Source organism: Anser brachyrhynchus (genome assembly GCF_964034855.1).
Source record: "Anser brachyrhynchus genome assembly, chromosome: 2".
NCBI lineage: Eukaryota > Metazoa > Chordata > Aves > Anseriformes > Anatidae > Anser > Anser brachyrhynchus.
Window position 1 is genome coordinate 64,016,110 of NC_137695.1, and position 15,403 is coordinate 64,031,512.

Below are 15,403 nucleotides of genomic sequence, written 5' to 3' on the forward strand. Positions count from 1 at the left end.
CCTGCAAGTGACTGCCCAGGGCACCCTGGTTTCCTGGAGAGGGCAGAAGTGGGAAAAAGAGGCTAAAAAAAAGCCTTGTCATGTTTTAATCAGTCATTAGCTGAGCTTGAACGCCTCCTGCAAGGCTGACGGTGCAAACCAGCCTTTCCTCCATCTCTGGTTACACTGCAGCGAAGCGTGTCCTCTGTAGCAATGCATCTTGGCCAGCACGGGGAATCAAAGGATGAGGAATGACTTTGGTCTGGAAGAACTTTTTCTGCTTGGCAAATGGCAGGGAAAGCAAGGAAATGGGAGGAAGCAGCTATAAAGAGGAGCTACGCACCGCAAAACCAGATTTCAAGGGTAGTGGTGGTGAGAGTGGAGGAAAGCACATCCCAGCTCCTCTGTGTGCTGGTGTGGGTAGCTTTTGCCTGGGTTAAGGCTTCAAAACAAAAGGCCGACGTGGCTCCAGCTAGGATCTGCAGGACTTTGGATTTCAACACACAGGCATCGGATGTCTCTAGCTGTCCATTTGGGACATTTCCACTGGGGACTTGTCTGTAGACAGCAGGACTCAGTTAACTGAGTTTTGCTGGACTCCCTGACAGCCCAGCCTTCAGCACAAAGGGTGGCTCCTGTAACCTCTGTGAAGAGCAGCCCCTACTCTACTTCAGCTAAGTAGATTGAATCTCAGGTCACTACAGAAATGGTCCCAGTAGAAAACCATTTAAAAGTCTCCCCCTGCCTGCAGGGAGCTTTGGAGAGAGTTCTCATCAACGGAGCACAAATAATCCAGCACAAATAACCTCACGCTCAAAGTGAGAGAGAGGGAAGGAGAGAGGGGGAAATGCCAGGTGGTTGCTCAGCACTCTCAGCTTTTCGCCACTTCAGTTATTGGAGGCAAACACCACCCGGTGCCATGGTCCGAACAAGAATTAGGCATAGCCATGGTGAGGACCCTTTAGAGGACACTTGTGACCCTTTGGTCAGGAAAACCATCCTGCCATTCCTCCTTCACGTAGAAGTCCTGTTAGTGGAGTAAACGAAGGAAGCATGGGTACTTGTTGCCTCAGCAATCTCCAAGAGCAAGCTGCAACAATCTCACAGTGATAAGGAACGTGGGAGACACAGCAGTCTTGTGTGAAAATGCACAGCAGAAGATTTAGAGGGAGAGAAACAGAAACCCCAGACAAGCTGCGCATTGTTTGATTTTTCACTCAACAGGCAAAGAAGGCAGCACCACTATTGTTGCACAACGTTCTCCTAATCCCCCTCCGCTGAAGTGGCACCCCATGATAAACATCTTTGGGAGCAAGCATACAGGTAGAAAATGGGTAAAAAGATGGGGAATTGTCAGGGACGTTTTAATTTAGATTACCGCATGACGCAAGAGAGCTGCCTGGGGGATAAATCCTTAGAGAAAATGGTAAATCTTTATATTATATGACATTAATTACACTTTTGCTGTGAGCTAATCTTATTACTATATTTTGTGTAGCCTCAGAACATGGTACTTCTGTGGTGTCCCCTCCAATAAAGAGATGTCCTGCTGGAGGCCCAGGGGCCGAACCATGGGTTTTACTGTGCTCTGTGCCACAGCTCATAAAGACTGCCTAATACATTTCCTTGCAAGTACTTTTCTTTACGACCTATAGCAGATTAGAGGCATAGGGAGGAGGAGGATTCTCATTAACTTATTTTTAATGCAAGGTCCTTTAACACAGGCTACTAGTGAGATGTAAATATCTTGGTCCAGATGTTCCAGCTACATCACTACAGGCTGGAAAATCCCAGAAAAAAAAAAAAAAAAAAAAAGACCAACAGCTGATTGGTCTGAGACCAATTAACACCTAGATGTGCTGGGTGCCAGCAAGAGCTCACAAGACGCTTTAGAAGAGCAAGAGCAAACCAAAGATATAGGCTGGTCCCTGAGGTTGGTGACAGCTTGCAATGTCTGAGCCCCTTTTCAACAGCAACTGAACCGAGCTCTCCCAAGAGCCATGAGTAAGATATGTGCAGATAAACAGTCTCGTGCAGTGCCCCAGGGCACAGCCTGGGGTGGGCATGTCAGCCTTGTGAAAAATGTTTCTGCAAAATGGTGATGGGATGGATGAGAGGATGAAAAATAGCCATTCTGCACAGAAGAGACAGCAGATCTTCTAGATCCAACTGGACTGGGCAGGGGACAGCTTCTTCAGCTGTAATCCTTGCTGAAATTTACTACAGCCCTTCTTCTACCAACTGGACATCACAGGGGCCCTCTCTTTTCCCAGGCACTCTGCACCAATCTCACCCTCCCATTTTGCTGGAATTGAATGAATGTGGGCACAAAATACTGAGTCAGTATAATCCAACCAGCTGGGAATTTCCAGTATCTGGAAAATACATGCTGTTCTAGGCTTAGCTAGATTTAAAAGCAAGTCTTCCCATAGGCTCATATTGCTCATACATACGTCCATGCATGCCATGTTATTAGTGGATTTTGCCTCCTGCACTGTAGACATCCCATGCTGGTTGCTCAGCAGTACAGCAAACTCATGCTGTGGTGAACTCTTCCAAAAATAATTTCTCGCTGCTAGAAACACTTTTTGCATTTGCTCATCCAATTGCTGATCAGTAGTAATCAGTGCAATCACATGTAAGGGAAGATTGCAACCTGTGTACATCACTGAACTTGAAACACAGGCTTTGGATGAACTTGTTGCAGGTACATAATGCTTAAAGAAACAATGAGATTTAGTCAATGACAGATATTTGCAAAACCCCTGTTTTTATAGTTAGAATAATAAAAATATCAGTAGGAACTTTGGAAGTAGAAAATGTTGGCCAGGTTCTTATTATAATTCAGTGAATTCAATAAAATGAAAAGAGGCCTGTCTCACTAGTTCATTTTGGAAAGTAGTTTTTCTTTTTTAAAACAAAAAAATAGCAGAGCAAGCATAGGAAACAAGAGGCCTAGGTATGAGGAGTATAAAAATTACACTTGCTGCTATGGATCAGCCGTTGTCTGTAACTCTCTCATTAGAGATGGTCATACAGAGGAAGGGAGATGTTGGGGGGTTCTACGTCTTGTGACTGTCAATGGTTCCGTGACAGAGAGAGATGGTCTGTAAAGGACCAAAAAAGGAAAAAAAAAAAAGAGAAAAAAAAAGGAAAACTTTGCCGCTGGGCTATTTCTTGCATGAAAAACCCCATGATCCAAAATGTCATCTAACAGTGCGTGCAAATCTCTGTGAAAGTTTTTCCTGTGTAGAAAGACTTCAGCAAACATTTCAGGGACTAAACTGCTCTGGCTGGTGCAAAGGATGTCTGGAAAATAAAATACTTCCCATATGAGAAACCAAATAATACAGCAATGGCCCAACAAAAAGTTACAAAATTCTTTGAAGATTATGCCACATTCCTGCCCCTGATATCATCATTTTGCTTCCAAAGGGAGAGCCGGAGACTACTTTTCTTGTATAATTCCTGAAATTTTCCTACTGAGCAAGATTGCCAAAGAGAAGGTAGTTGACCAGCAGGGGTCTAGTACAACATGACCTGCAAAGCAGTTATTTTCCACACTGTCTCCTGGGCACCTTTGAAAGCTCTCCTGGTTTGGTTCAACATTTTAATCTGTGATATTCAGCTTAAAGGAGAGTATCAGCAGAGCAAACACAACCTGTAAATACATGGCTCATAGTCAGATACCCAGGTACTTCCTTTGGTGTGTACCCCAGGAAAGCCTCACCTGGACCCTCATAGCTCTGCTCTCCAGCAAGGGCTGGGCTCCTTCTCCCAGGAAGACCCCTAGCGATGCCTCTCCCCTTTCCAGAGCTGCCTGGTTTCACAAAAGTTGCAGAAACAGCCTCCCTCTGAGATTTTGCTTCTTCTAGCTGGGTTCCCACCCAACCTGTCCTGTCCATGAGTTACTGTGGGGGTGAGCAGGAACAGCCAGTCACTCCATCCTCACATCCCAGGGAAATGGTGAAGAAAGATCCTGAAGACATGAGAGGGAGGAAAATGGAATGACCAAATACAGCAGGAAAAAAATAATTCTTTAGGAAAAGGAAGAAGAGTGTTTTGGATGTGAAGCTCAGACTCTGAACTCAAGGTGGCTTAACTAGAGAGAGGTTGGACTAGCAACTGAATTTTATCCCCACAGCTCTCCTGTGTACTTGCTTACAGCTCCTACTTCCTCATCCAGCCCTCCCAGCAACCTGCCTTGGTGGACTTCTGGATGCTCCTGTGCATAGGGTACACTAAGAGTCACAACAAGCTGGAGGTCCTCACCAGGAACAGGGCCAGTACACGTGGGCTATGCAGCAAAAGTGGCCACAACCAGCAGAGTGGGGAGCAGGTTGGGAATCCCCAGTGCCATCATGTAGAAGGTCATTGTGTTTGGTTATCATGCTTTTTTTTTTTTTTTTTCTTGCTTCCTGGCCCTTGGAGGGAGCTGTGGGAGCAGAAGGGTGAGAGGGAAAAAAGGACAAGGGGGGAGAGAGGCTGTGGTGGGAGGAGGGGAGAAAGAAGCTATGCTCACAGCTTTTCACAGCTGAAAACAGACCCCACTGCTGGTAATGTGAGAGGGCTGTAGCAGGCGCCAAATGGATAAGGCTGTAGACAGCGGGGCCAGAGCACTGATACTTGCCAGTACCTGCAGATAGGAGACAAATAATTGGCACACATTAAGAAACAAACAAAAAATAAAATAAAATAAAAAAAAGAAAAGAAAAGGAAAAAAAAAGAATAAGAAAAAAAGTGGGGGGGAGGGAGGAAGGAAGAAGACAAGGAAAAAAAGCGAGGGAGAGTTGTTAGATGTCCGTATTTTCTAAACGTGTCTGGCAGGAGCCCCTGCAAGGAATTTAATCAGCAAGAGTTGTTTAAACTGGGCTTTGAACACAAGCCCTGTGCTGCTAGTAATGAACTTCATATCATCTGCAACTCCTGTTTGCTGACGACATTCAATTTGTTAATTCTGCAGCTGGTGATAGGGGTCAGATATGAAAGTGACGATTGTTTTTTGACGTTCCAACCCCTGCCCACATCTTTCTAATTAATCCTTTTAGGAGCCACCAGCAGATCAAGAGAAATGCAGGGAGGGAGGAAGGGAGGGGAGGAGGAGGGCAGAAGAAGGAGGAAGAGAGATGGCTCTTCTGTGCCTACCTGGCAGCTCCTGCCCTCCTGCTAGGTGTGCTGATGGACAGGAGGCGCAAGAGCATACCTGCTAGCTGGTCCTTTTCAGGCTGTCTCAGAAAACTGTAATGTTGGAAAGGTAGGTATGAAAATATAGAGGCTTCCCCTTTCCCCCCAGGAGAGCTCATTTTTAAATCTGTCACATATTTCATATTAACTATCTCCAGGGGAAGTAGGGTCGGTGGTGGAACTGGCAGTGGTGTAGAAAAGCATCCTCCAGCTTACCTGCAGATACAGAGTATTTTACAGTCTGTGCCCAGCTTAGTCTCCCTCCAACCTGATTTAACTCTGCACCCTGAACTTCCTGCCTAGAAAGCTATTTAGGGTGGTGCTGAAGCCACTGCAATGACTGTGCTTGTCATGGAGAGCTAGCCAGAGCACAGCAAGTGTTCATAGGAGACAGTACCATTGAGTGAGGACAACCGGCAAAAGCCCGTGCAGGATGGGTTGCCCCGGGGTTGACCAGATGAAGCCCTAAAGCAGAGGTATGCCTCTGAAACTTCTTGTAGCTGGTAACAAAATCATTCACACTGTGCTCCTGGCATTAACTCATCCCAGGTTCATCTAGTCCCTGTCAAGCTCTGCTGCAGGCCCCTGGTTGCACTGACAGGAGGTCAGAGCTGGTCACCAAAGGTGGTCCCAGCACCAAAATTTGATCCAGTTGTGGTACAGTGACTTCCATCCAGATGTGGTGCCTGTGTCCATTTACAGAGGCTGAATAGGGAGGCCTTGCAAGGCGAAGTCAAGCTATGAGAAATTTTAGAAAAGAAGAGAAAAGTAGGAGTGGAAAGTTGGCTGAGTGACAAAAATTTGGAGAGAGAGGAAGGCCTGAGGTTATGCACAGAGATTGCTGGCATTGGGAAAAGGCAGAAGGAAAAAAAGAAGGAAAAAAAAAACCTCCCTCTGATTAACATTAGACTGAAAAGAAAGGTTATTTTATGGAAGAACTCAGTCTTTCTCCATCCACCTCAGCACAGGAGCTGGAGACAAATGCAGGCACATGGTAACCAGCAGTAGCCACTGCCTCATGGCAAAAGCTGGCAGGGCAGAGAGAAAGGCTTCACTCGTTGTTATCAGGTGCCCTATCTGTGACAGAACTGCTGGCACTGGTGACGGAGTGGTAAAAACAGGACAGCATGGGTCTACTGAGAGCTGGAATCCCATAAAACAAATCAGCAGCAGCCTCCCCAGGGCACAGAGCTCTTACAGAGGATGGATGTGTTCTGGGTCAGAGATGAAGAAATGGCTCCAGACGCAAGCTCCCGAAGGAGGGTGCTCACGAGCAGCATCCTGGTTTGCACCACAGCCAGGGACGCACATCTGCCCTCATGCTCCGTTCAGTGGGACCAAACCTGAACCCCCAGCTCAAGTGCGGTGGCACTGGTTCCTCTCAAGCAAACGGAGATCTGCCAGCTTATTCCAGCTGGGTATCAGTTGTACCCTGCTCCGCCTGTGGACAAAAAATTAAGCAGCTGTTTGCTTAAATACTGTCAGTGCTGTGGTTTTACTATATGAGAAGCTTTCACTTGTTTCACTTCATAAATCCACAAGTGCTGCTGTGGCTTTGTCGTGGTTTACCCATCCAGTATAAACTTGCAGTATCCAATATCATGAAGAGAAGTTCAAGCAACAACCATAAATGTTTGTCTTCTCTTTTAACAAGCTTTATCAGTATTAATTTATTTGCACATACAAAGAAAGTCTATTGCTCTTTTACTCCAGACTCTAAAAATCAGTAAAACAGAGCCTCAGTTCTGCTTGTGGCATGTCTGGAACAACACTAGCTTCAATTAAATTAGCCTGGATTTACAACAGGAGACTCATGAGCAAGCTTTGCCCTTATAGCGTCTCTCCAGCTTGTGCGAAACTTAGTGCAGAAAATCTAGGAAAATACTGGGACGTGGGGGGAAAACTGAATACTGTGATTAATTCGGTGAGTAACATGAAAAGATTAACAGCAAAATAAAAGTAATGAGTGGCATGCACCCAAAAAGGACATTATGATGATCATACTCTGATGATTACCACCCAGGAACACAGGAATGACCATCTCCCTCGAGGCCTAATGTTGAAAGGGAGAGTGCCCAGCACTTAGTGAGACATCAGATCTCAAGAAGATATTTTTAGTAGCACACTCCAAAAAGGAGACACCAAAAAGTTTGCCTGAAATTTCAAATCAAAAGCCTTTCAAAGCACCAACATCATGTCATCATCTGCACAGCCAACAAATGTAAAACCAGATGTCACCACACAGTGACAAAAAGAAACTGTTATTTCCCTGTCTACACTCAAATAATAATAATGATAATATTTTTTTTCTTTCATTTCTGGCATTTGGCTATTAGTCTTGGCTGATTTGTAAAGTAAGAGATGATCACCAAAGACCAATCGTAGCGTACAGAACTCTGCTACAAAGAATATATGCTAAAATGTATTTAATAGAATGACAAACAAACTGACAGCAGACAAGAAGGATGTGATCTGCAAAGGTACCTTTAGAGGTGGAAGGTGCACTCCCCATTGCGGTGTGTCTCTACCTGCCACTAGCAGGCGGCTCACTACTGAAGCCTGCTGGTAAAGGACGGAGAAGAGTAGTGGAGGGGTGCCTGACCTTCCTGGCGGACAGTAGTAGCCCCACAGAAGACCAAGAGCCCCACTACATCTGCTGGTGGTCAGGGGAAAAGGACTGGAAGGAAGGGTCTGAACTGAGGCATCGGCAGTGGAGCTATTTGGGGCACCCAGATTGACCAGCGTTTCCCCACCAGATAAGCAGAAGGCAAGGAAACAATGTCATTCATGCCTGAATGAAGGGCTCATGTAGTGAAAAGTGATCAGAAATGACTGAATTTCTCAGGGTGTTTGTAACTACACACACTGTTATTTGTTAATAGGCTTCCACCTGTTGCATTCATGAATGTGAGTATGGCTTTCAGTTATGCAACGTCTATAGGCTTAACATAGCTGTGCATGAAAACCTATTGGCCTTCAACATCTCTGCAGGCAGTACTACAAACAGTGGCAAATGGTTAGTGGCATGCACTTTGCTTAGCCAGAAGCACAAAGCACTTAGCGAAGAACATTTTCCTTCCCAGTGTTTACATTCAGCCTGAGCACAACTTAGCCATTTTCTTCTCGGTGTGGCTAAGCCCCACAGGTACCCTGACACATAAAAGACACACTGTTTATTATTCAAGTGTTAACAAAGTACTTGAGTCAAGAAGTAATCTATTTTCAGACAGGAAAAAAGAAAAAAAAAAAAAAGAAAAAAAAATCACAGCCAAAGCAAATATTGCAAGAATTACCAGCTTTGATAGCAACAGGAATATTCTTTTTCTGCCAAGCTACTGCAGAGGTGTCCCCACACAAACCTGGGGCAGGCACTGACCGTCCTCTATCTTCTTCTCAAACCACAGCTTTTCATTTGCTATACTTTACTACACTTCACCATTTTGGCAATACATTTCTTTGGGATCTGAACAATATTTCTTTTCATTAAAAAAAAAAAAAAAAGTACATATAAACTCTGTTTTAGGACGATAAAAAAAAAGAGTTTTACCTAAGGCGAGAAAATGCTTTTAAATCAGTCCAGAACGCCTACCACCATAAGGAGTCACTCCCACACATTGTCACCCTGTTTTTTAGAAAACAGTATATTCTCATTTTCTTACTAGACATGTCTCTTGCCACAAGAGATCATGAGGTTTTAATAGATGAGAAAATACGTATTTTTAAAGAAGCACACCCTCTCTCTGAGACATATACAAAGAAAAAGTAAAGCTTTTTGAGATAGAAAACTGCTAAAAAGAGTGAAGTCAACAATGACAGTGTTTAAGTAATCAGCATTCCCAGATAGGTGATGTCAAAGTGGCAATTACTCTTCCAGAGCCCCTTGAAAATCTAAACTGGGAGGTAAACATCCAAAGAGCTGTACTCGAGTGCTCTCACCATGCACCAGGCAGAGAGTACATCTGGAATAATGCATTTGTGAAACAGTCTTCATCTCCCACAGCCTTTTGGTGCTCTATGGAAAGGGTGTAGGTGGTCCAAAGGGACAAAATTACAAATAAAGGAATGAAATTAAACATAGTAACATTTGCACTGTTTATCAGGACACATTCCCAAGCAATGACATATAGTTTGACGTGAGAAACACTGTCCTTAAGGAACCAGTGGGAGCTCCATTAGAGGTTACATTAGATAAAGCAGGCTGTGCTACAGTTTTGAGAGAAAAGTTTTCAAATACTGTAATTTATTTTACAGAGCAAAATGGCAGAGTCTCCACCAGGCTGCAAAGTTTTAAAAATGTCTTTAAGTCTCTGTCTTTTTTAGGTTGCTGCTTGAAGAACAATGCAGAATTAGACTGTGTTAAAACAGCATTATTCAGCAGACAGCTGCTCTCTTAGGCATTTTGAACCAACGCTAACCTTATTGAATTTAGATTGTAGGCCCTATGATTACACCTTCCCAGTCCCATCACACCAGTCTTGGCTGGGCTATGAGGATGCTACAGTAGTACAAGCAGTCAAGAGCAGGTTGGCTGAGGTGGCATATTCCCAATTTGTATATGATGTTATTCATCCAGGTTACTTCTATTTAGGTGTCTAGCTACAGACAAAAATAAAATAAAATAAAATATAAAAATCTAGCTTTAGCCATACCCTTCAAAAAACTTAGGATTTTATACATAATTCCTTGATGTTTCCAATATGCGTTTTCAGTCATACTAGCCTAAATTCAACCATGCCCTTCCTAGATAACACATCATCCTTGTGGATGGTGGTGGACCTGCTTATGAAGTGAGAGTGTGTCCTATCTCCTAGAAGCGATAGGACCCATATTGCAGACCATCACTTGCATATTTGAGTTTTCCCTCCTCCTCAGATAGATAAGGCCCACAAATTCTGGGAGGCTATGGTTTATAGGTGACTGCAGGATGAGGAGAATAGGGACAGGTATGTGAGGCTACCCACTGAGCTACCTATCTAGACCCTTGTTGAGGAACCTGAATAAAGTGGTTTGATTTTAAAATTTATAAAAGTAAGACCCTTCCAGTTAAAAGTCAAGTTAAGACATATCACTAAGGGAAAAAGGAACAGCTAGATCATCCTCGTAGCTATTCACAATGTATTATAGGGCAAGGAAAGTCTTAGTTGTCACTGCAAGCAAACTACACCAGGGCCTGAACATGTTAAGGTAACAGCTCCTGCTGTGCAAATGCTGTTAAAATCTTTGTACTTAACGTTATTGATAGACATCAATTTTCAATACTAAGATTTTAACTCCATTGTACAGCAGAGATTAGTTCTAGTTATTATTTATAGAGATCAATTTCTGATGCGAGACTGGAAAGATAATCATGCTGACAAGTGAAAGATGGGAGAAGCAAAAGAGAAATAGCTTAAAACAATACTGATATTGTGAAGCATTAAGAACGCAAGCATGTAGATAATTGCCCATCTCTCTCTGTGTAATGAGAAGCTTGATCTGCGTCCCACAGGCTGAAAAAGACTGAGTGACCCGTACCAGTGGGCCCAACTCCCTTGCCGACAAGTGCCAATGCATTTTGCATTAGCACTTCACATGAGGAGACCCCAATTCCCAGCACCAATGGGGCTAAGGGGGTGTGAAAAACCTCCAGAATATGCTTTTTTTTTTCTCACAGCCTGACAGATAGCCCACCATGAAACCTGAAGAGAGTCTTATCATCATACTACCCCACATTATAATTTAGTAGTCAAAGGAATGAGATGTTACTCACAGAATACATACACACACAAGCCTTTAAACCCCTAATAAAAATTACTTTTTGTTTGAACCATTATTCTCAGACAGCCTGTTCCCTAAATCCACATAAAATCTAGCTCTTTCAACTTTCTCGGGAACAGCACATCTCAGCCACGGGTTTGAAAAACAAAGAAGAAGATGACGTTTACTGCATGTTCTCGTTCAGTGGACCTTCCTTTTCAGAGTACTGGGTAATGAAAATAATGGGATCATGTATCACAGTGGAAGGAGAAAGGTAGAAATTCTCGCTTTCAAAAAAGAAAGGGTTGAGTCAAAGGAAGTTATTTTATCTCCTATGGTCAAATCCAAGATGCTCTGAGTGAACAGCGGTTGGGGAAAAGGCTAAAGTAGTAGGTTTCTCTTTAAAGAAATGCAGACCAAGTAGCAAAATATAGACTGAAAATTAAAGTGCAAGAAGAGTAAAATGCTTAAATTAGCCTGGGGAAGTCCATCTCTCTCAGCCTTGCCTATACTAGAAAGGGCTTGCTGGAAAAGCAAAAACTGCAAAACTACCAGTAAACTGCCCTACTGGAAGCCCAACCTTATATTAGGAAAAATGAGTTTTTGGCTGGTATAACCCAACGCAGTTCCCTCAGACAAATAAGCCAAGCTGGTGAGAGATTCAACCGCTGCTGAGCCATATATCTGCACCTGATGGGGAACAGTGCTGGCTTTGCTGGTAACACATAAAATCTTGGCATTTAAAATTACCCCCGGCATTCTGGCACACAAGCCCAGGGAAGCAATTGTAAGTTTCATACACTTCTTGAATCAATGCGATGTCCTGGGTGGCAGCATTTAGGATTCCTACACACCCTCCTTTAAACTCAAAGTTGAGAAAGAAACTTGGTTAACTGTAAAAGAATAAGTATCCAGAAGGAAGTAGAGATCCATGGAAAACTGGGGAGAAAGTGGAAACTGGCCTTCTGCCCCTTGGCATGGAAGGATTTGAAGCCCTCTCTAGCCTGTCAGAAGAGGGCCCAGCTGCAAGTTACCATTTCCCCTCCCAATTCTCCCCCCAACTCACAGGTGCTCTGTCTCAAATACCATTTCTGAGGCTCCAAAGCCCTTCCAAATTCCCTTCACCCAGTTAGCTCAGCACCTTTGAGACAACAGGGGACTACTTCTGCAATTCAGCCTCATAAATTTACATTTACCAAATTTGCCCCACCATCTCCAATCTTCTCCCAAGCCCCGTTTCAAAATCTGGTTTTGGCTCATTGCAATGGGGCTACAACAGCAAAGGCTTGTGAAAAGCGTCTGAAAGCATCTTTCCACACCTGATTCTTTGGCTTGTATTATTTTTTTTCTATGTGGCCTCTACCTTAAGTTTCTAACACAAACTATGGACAGGCCACCATTTTGTGACCAGTGCAGTGCAGGCAGCTGAGGGGGCTGTATCTATTTCCTCACAGAATCTATTTTCGCCAATTCTCATTTTCTGTTTCCATCATTGAGAACGTCCAAGATGGCCTAAGCACGTTAGGCATCCAAGTCTCCATTTTAGTCCATTAATACACACTGTTTGCAATTTGTTTGCAAATTTAAAGGCTTAATCTATTCATTAAAGGGTCACTTCAGAATCATAGACCTTAAAGATCACCTAATTCCAACCCCCCTGCCGTGGGCAGGGACATCTCCCACCAGACCAGGTTGCCCAAAGACCCATCCAGCCTGGCCTTGAACACTTGCAGGGATGGGGCATCCACAGCTCCTCTGGACAGCCTTTGCCAGTGCCTCACCACCCTCTGAGTGAAGAATTTCTTCCTTATATCTAATCTAAGGATTAGATTACATTAGATTAGATTCAGCTGATGGACTCTTTGCCTTTTACAAGTGAAGAAACCAATCAGGCCAAATAAACCAGTGGAAGATTCTCCAGGGCAAAATCTCCTTGCATTTCTACTACCAAACTGTGGGTCTCAGGATTATATTCTGCACTGCAGATTTCATATTTGTGACCTGCAGTCATACGAAAATTATCTTTCAAAAGTTAATCCAGTAGCACCACAATACAGGACTTCTTGTAGACAATAATATAAACATTTCTCATTTTCCATAGTTACCACAGTTTAAAAGAAAAAAAAATTACTTTATCTTCTGGGAATGTCACATTTGCTTTGAGTCCTTCAGAATCCATTGATTTCTTCTCTCTTCCTTCCCTGGAGTAATTGCACAAAACCTTTCTGCCCACATTTTTTTCTACCAGAAGCTGCGGAAGCATCCACTATTAGTGTGTATCAGAGGTGCTAACCTAAAGAAACAATATTAGTGAAATAAATAAATCTATCTTCATAGCCTCTTCTATCCTTTTCCCTTCTTGCATTCCAGGAGATAGGGAGCAGGGGAGGAATTTCCACAATGGTATTGTTTAAGATTATGATGAAATAAAATTTCTTGATCCTTTCTGTGCGCTTGGAAGCCTATAGTAATCATATTAATCCAGGGTCCTTATTGCTGGTTAATGGAATTCTTTTAATATTGACCCAAGTTTCTAGTAAATAGATTTACATTGATCTGGTGATGTATAGAGCACAAGTAAGTCTATCTATGTGTAAGCAAATTAAAAACCTTAAGCCTATACAGCCAAACTGTATAATCCCATGCTGAAAAATTGATCCTCAGATACTCTCATGGGAAGATTTTTGTTTTTTTCTTTTTAGGTAAAGAGACACCTTCAATTTCTTTGAGAGGAAAAAAAAAAAAAAAAAAAGATCAGCGTAATATTGAAGAGACACAAGACATGTTTCATACCAAACAAAATCAAAGCTACCAGAATAAGTCTTCATAACTAAAAACTGCACCCTGCATTGGGTAACACGGCACCGGTCATTCAGCAGGTGGAGCGGACATGTCACTGTGCTGCTCCACAGCATCGCTCATCCTTGCTTTCCTGCCTAATTGCAACATCTGACATTTTTGAAGGAAGAAGGTTACCACAGCCTTGCTGGAATGGCAGCTGTCAGCACATTCAACACCAGTCTAACCCAAACCATTCCTCCCTGAAGTCTAGTCGGGCCTACTGTGCCTTTACCCTGCCCCAGGATAAAAATGTCAGACATATGGATGTCAACACACTTCAGAAACTAAACAACATTGTCCTTGCTGTGCAAATGCAGTACTATCGAAAGGACTTGGCAGGAGTGAGGGAGCAGGGTTGTCCAGGGCTCTGTGCCCCAGGGCAGTCACATCCCTCGCAGCCTCTCCTCGAAGGGAAGGCACCAGTACAACCCCTCCTTTCTCTGATCGTGCCTGTTAATTACATTCATTAATTAAGCTGGAGATAATGCCACTTCACTGTCAGACTGGGCTGGTGGGTTCAGAAAGCAGCTGAGGAGCAGGAAGGCAGACACATCTGTACACCCAAAGGAAGTGGGATGACTTATGTTTTATTTCCATAGGAAATTAGGCTAAAAATAATCATAAAACCTAATTCAGTTGCTCAGTTGCCAGCTCAGTTTCACACACATTTTGGCCCTCTGGCACATCTGTGCTAGATGTAATCCTTGTCTAATGTGTTCCAGGCTACCAGCACAATGCTAGAAAAAACACAACCATAGCCAAGACGCCAAATCGTATGTAAAGATCAAACTACGCTTTGGCAACACAGGCAGGCCAGCTACAATTTGGAGGTCGCTTTTATGTTACCCAGTCAATGTATGCATACACCTTTGCTGTGCACTTATAGTTTGTAAACAGGTGGAGCAGAAACAACGCAGAGCTCATGCAGCATCTGCAGAGGGGATAAGGGATGAGCAGTATCTCAAACAATACCTCACCTTGCTGTGTGGGAGGGTTTCTGATCTGTAAAAGGCCGCCTTTTTTTAAAAAGACACTAATTAGCATGAAACACTGATCAATAATCTTTAAAACCTTTCCATTATAAGCACAAATGACTGCAGCCTTGCAAATTGAAGCAGGTGTTGGAGGATGTGGAGACCTGCTTGGAAGATCCACATCTCTTATTTCCCCATTATAAGCATTTCTACCTTTTACTTGTCAATATCCAAACCCATTCAAAATGGTATACAGCAAAAATAGTATCTTTTTAGTTACTGTATTGCAAGCCACAATCTATGCACATATTTCAAGAAGTGTTTTTATTACTTGTTACCCAGATTTGCAATGCTAAGCTGAGACCCAGGACAGAGGTCTAGCTTATATTCTCTTGTGCATGGGGAAGTTTCAAGTGCAACGTCAGGGGTGGTTTTATTTTGATGGCTTTTCCACATGCTTCAGAAAAAGCACCATAACCCCTTTGCTTTCATAACAGAAGTTATAGTTACTTCTCAATGATTTCTCAAACACACACAAAATTTTAAAACATTAAATTCCTTTCCCTGTGGCTCAGGTCCATAAATGTGCTTTGAGGTGACAAGAATTAAACCCTCTGTATCATCACCAGCCCCAAATATTTCACAGAATGAATATTGCCCATCTCTGCATCAAAGGAAACCTGCTGCCT

The 15,403-nt window shown here is 43.2% G+C and overlaps 1 protein-coding gene and 1 long non-coding RNA gene across 3 annotated transcripts in view; one reads left to right on the forward strand and one right to left on the reverse strand.

Moving 5' to 3' along the window:
• SEPTIN7 (septin 7) overlaps positions 1-15,403 on the forward strand; it is a 594,594-nt gene that overhangs the window by 371,449 nt on the left and 207,742 nt on the right. The window lies entirely within an intron of this gene.
• The window catches only part of LOC308191041, a 39,016-nt gene that overhangs the window by 21,780 nt on the left and 1,833 nt on the right, over positions 1-15,403 (reverse strand). The gene's annotated exons all lie outside the window — the stretch shown is intronic.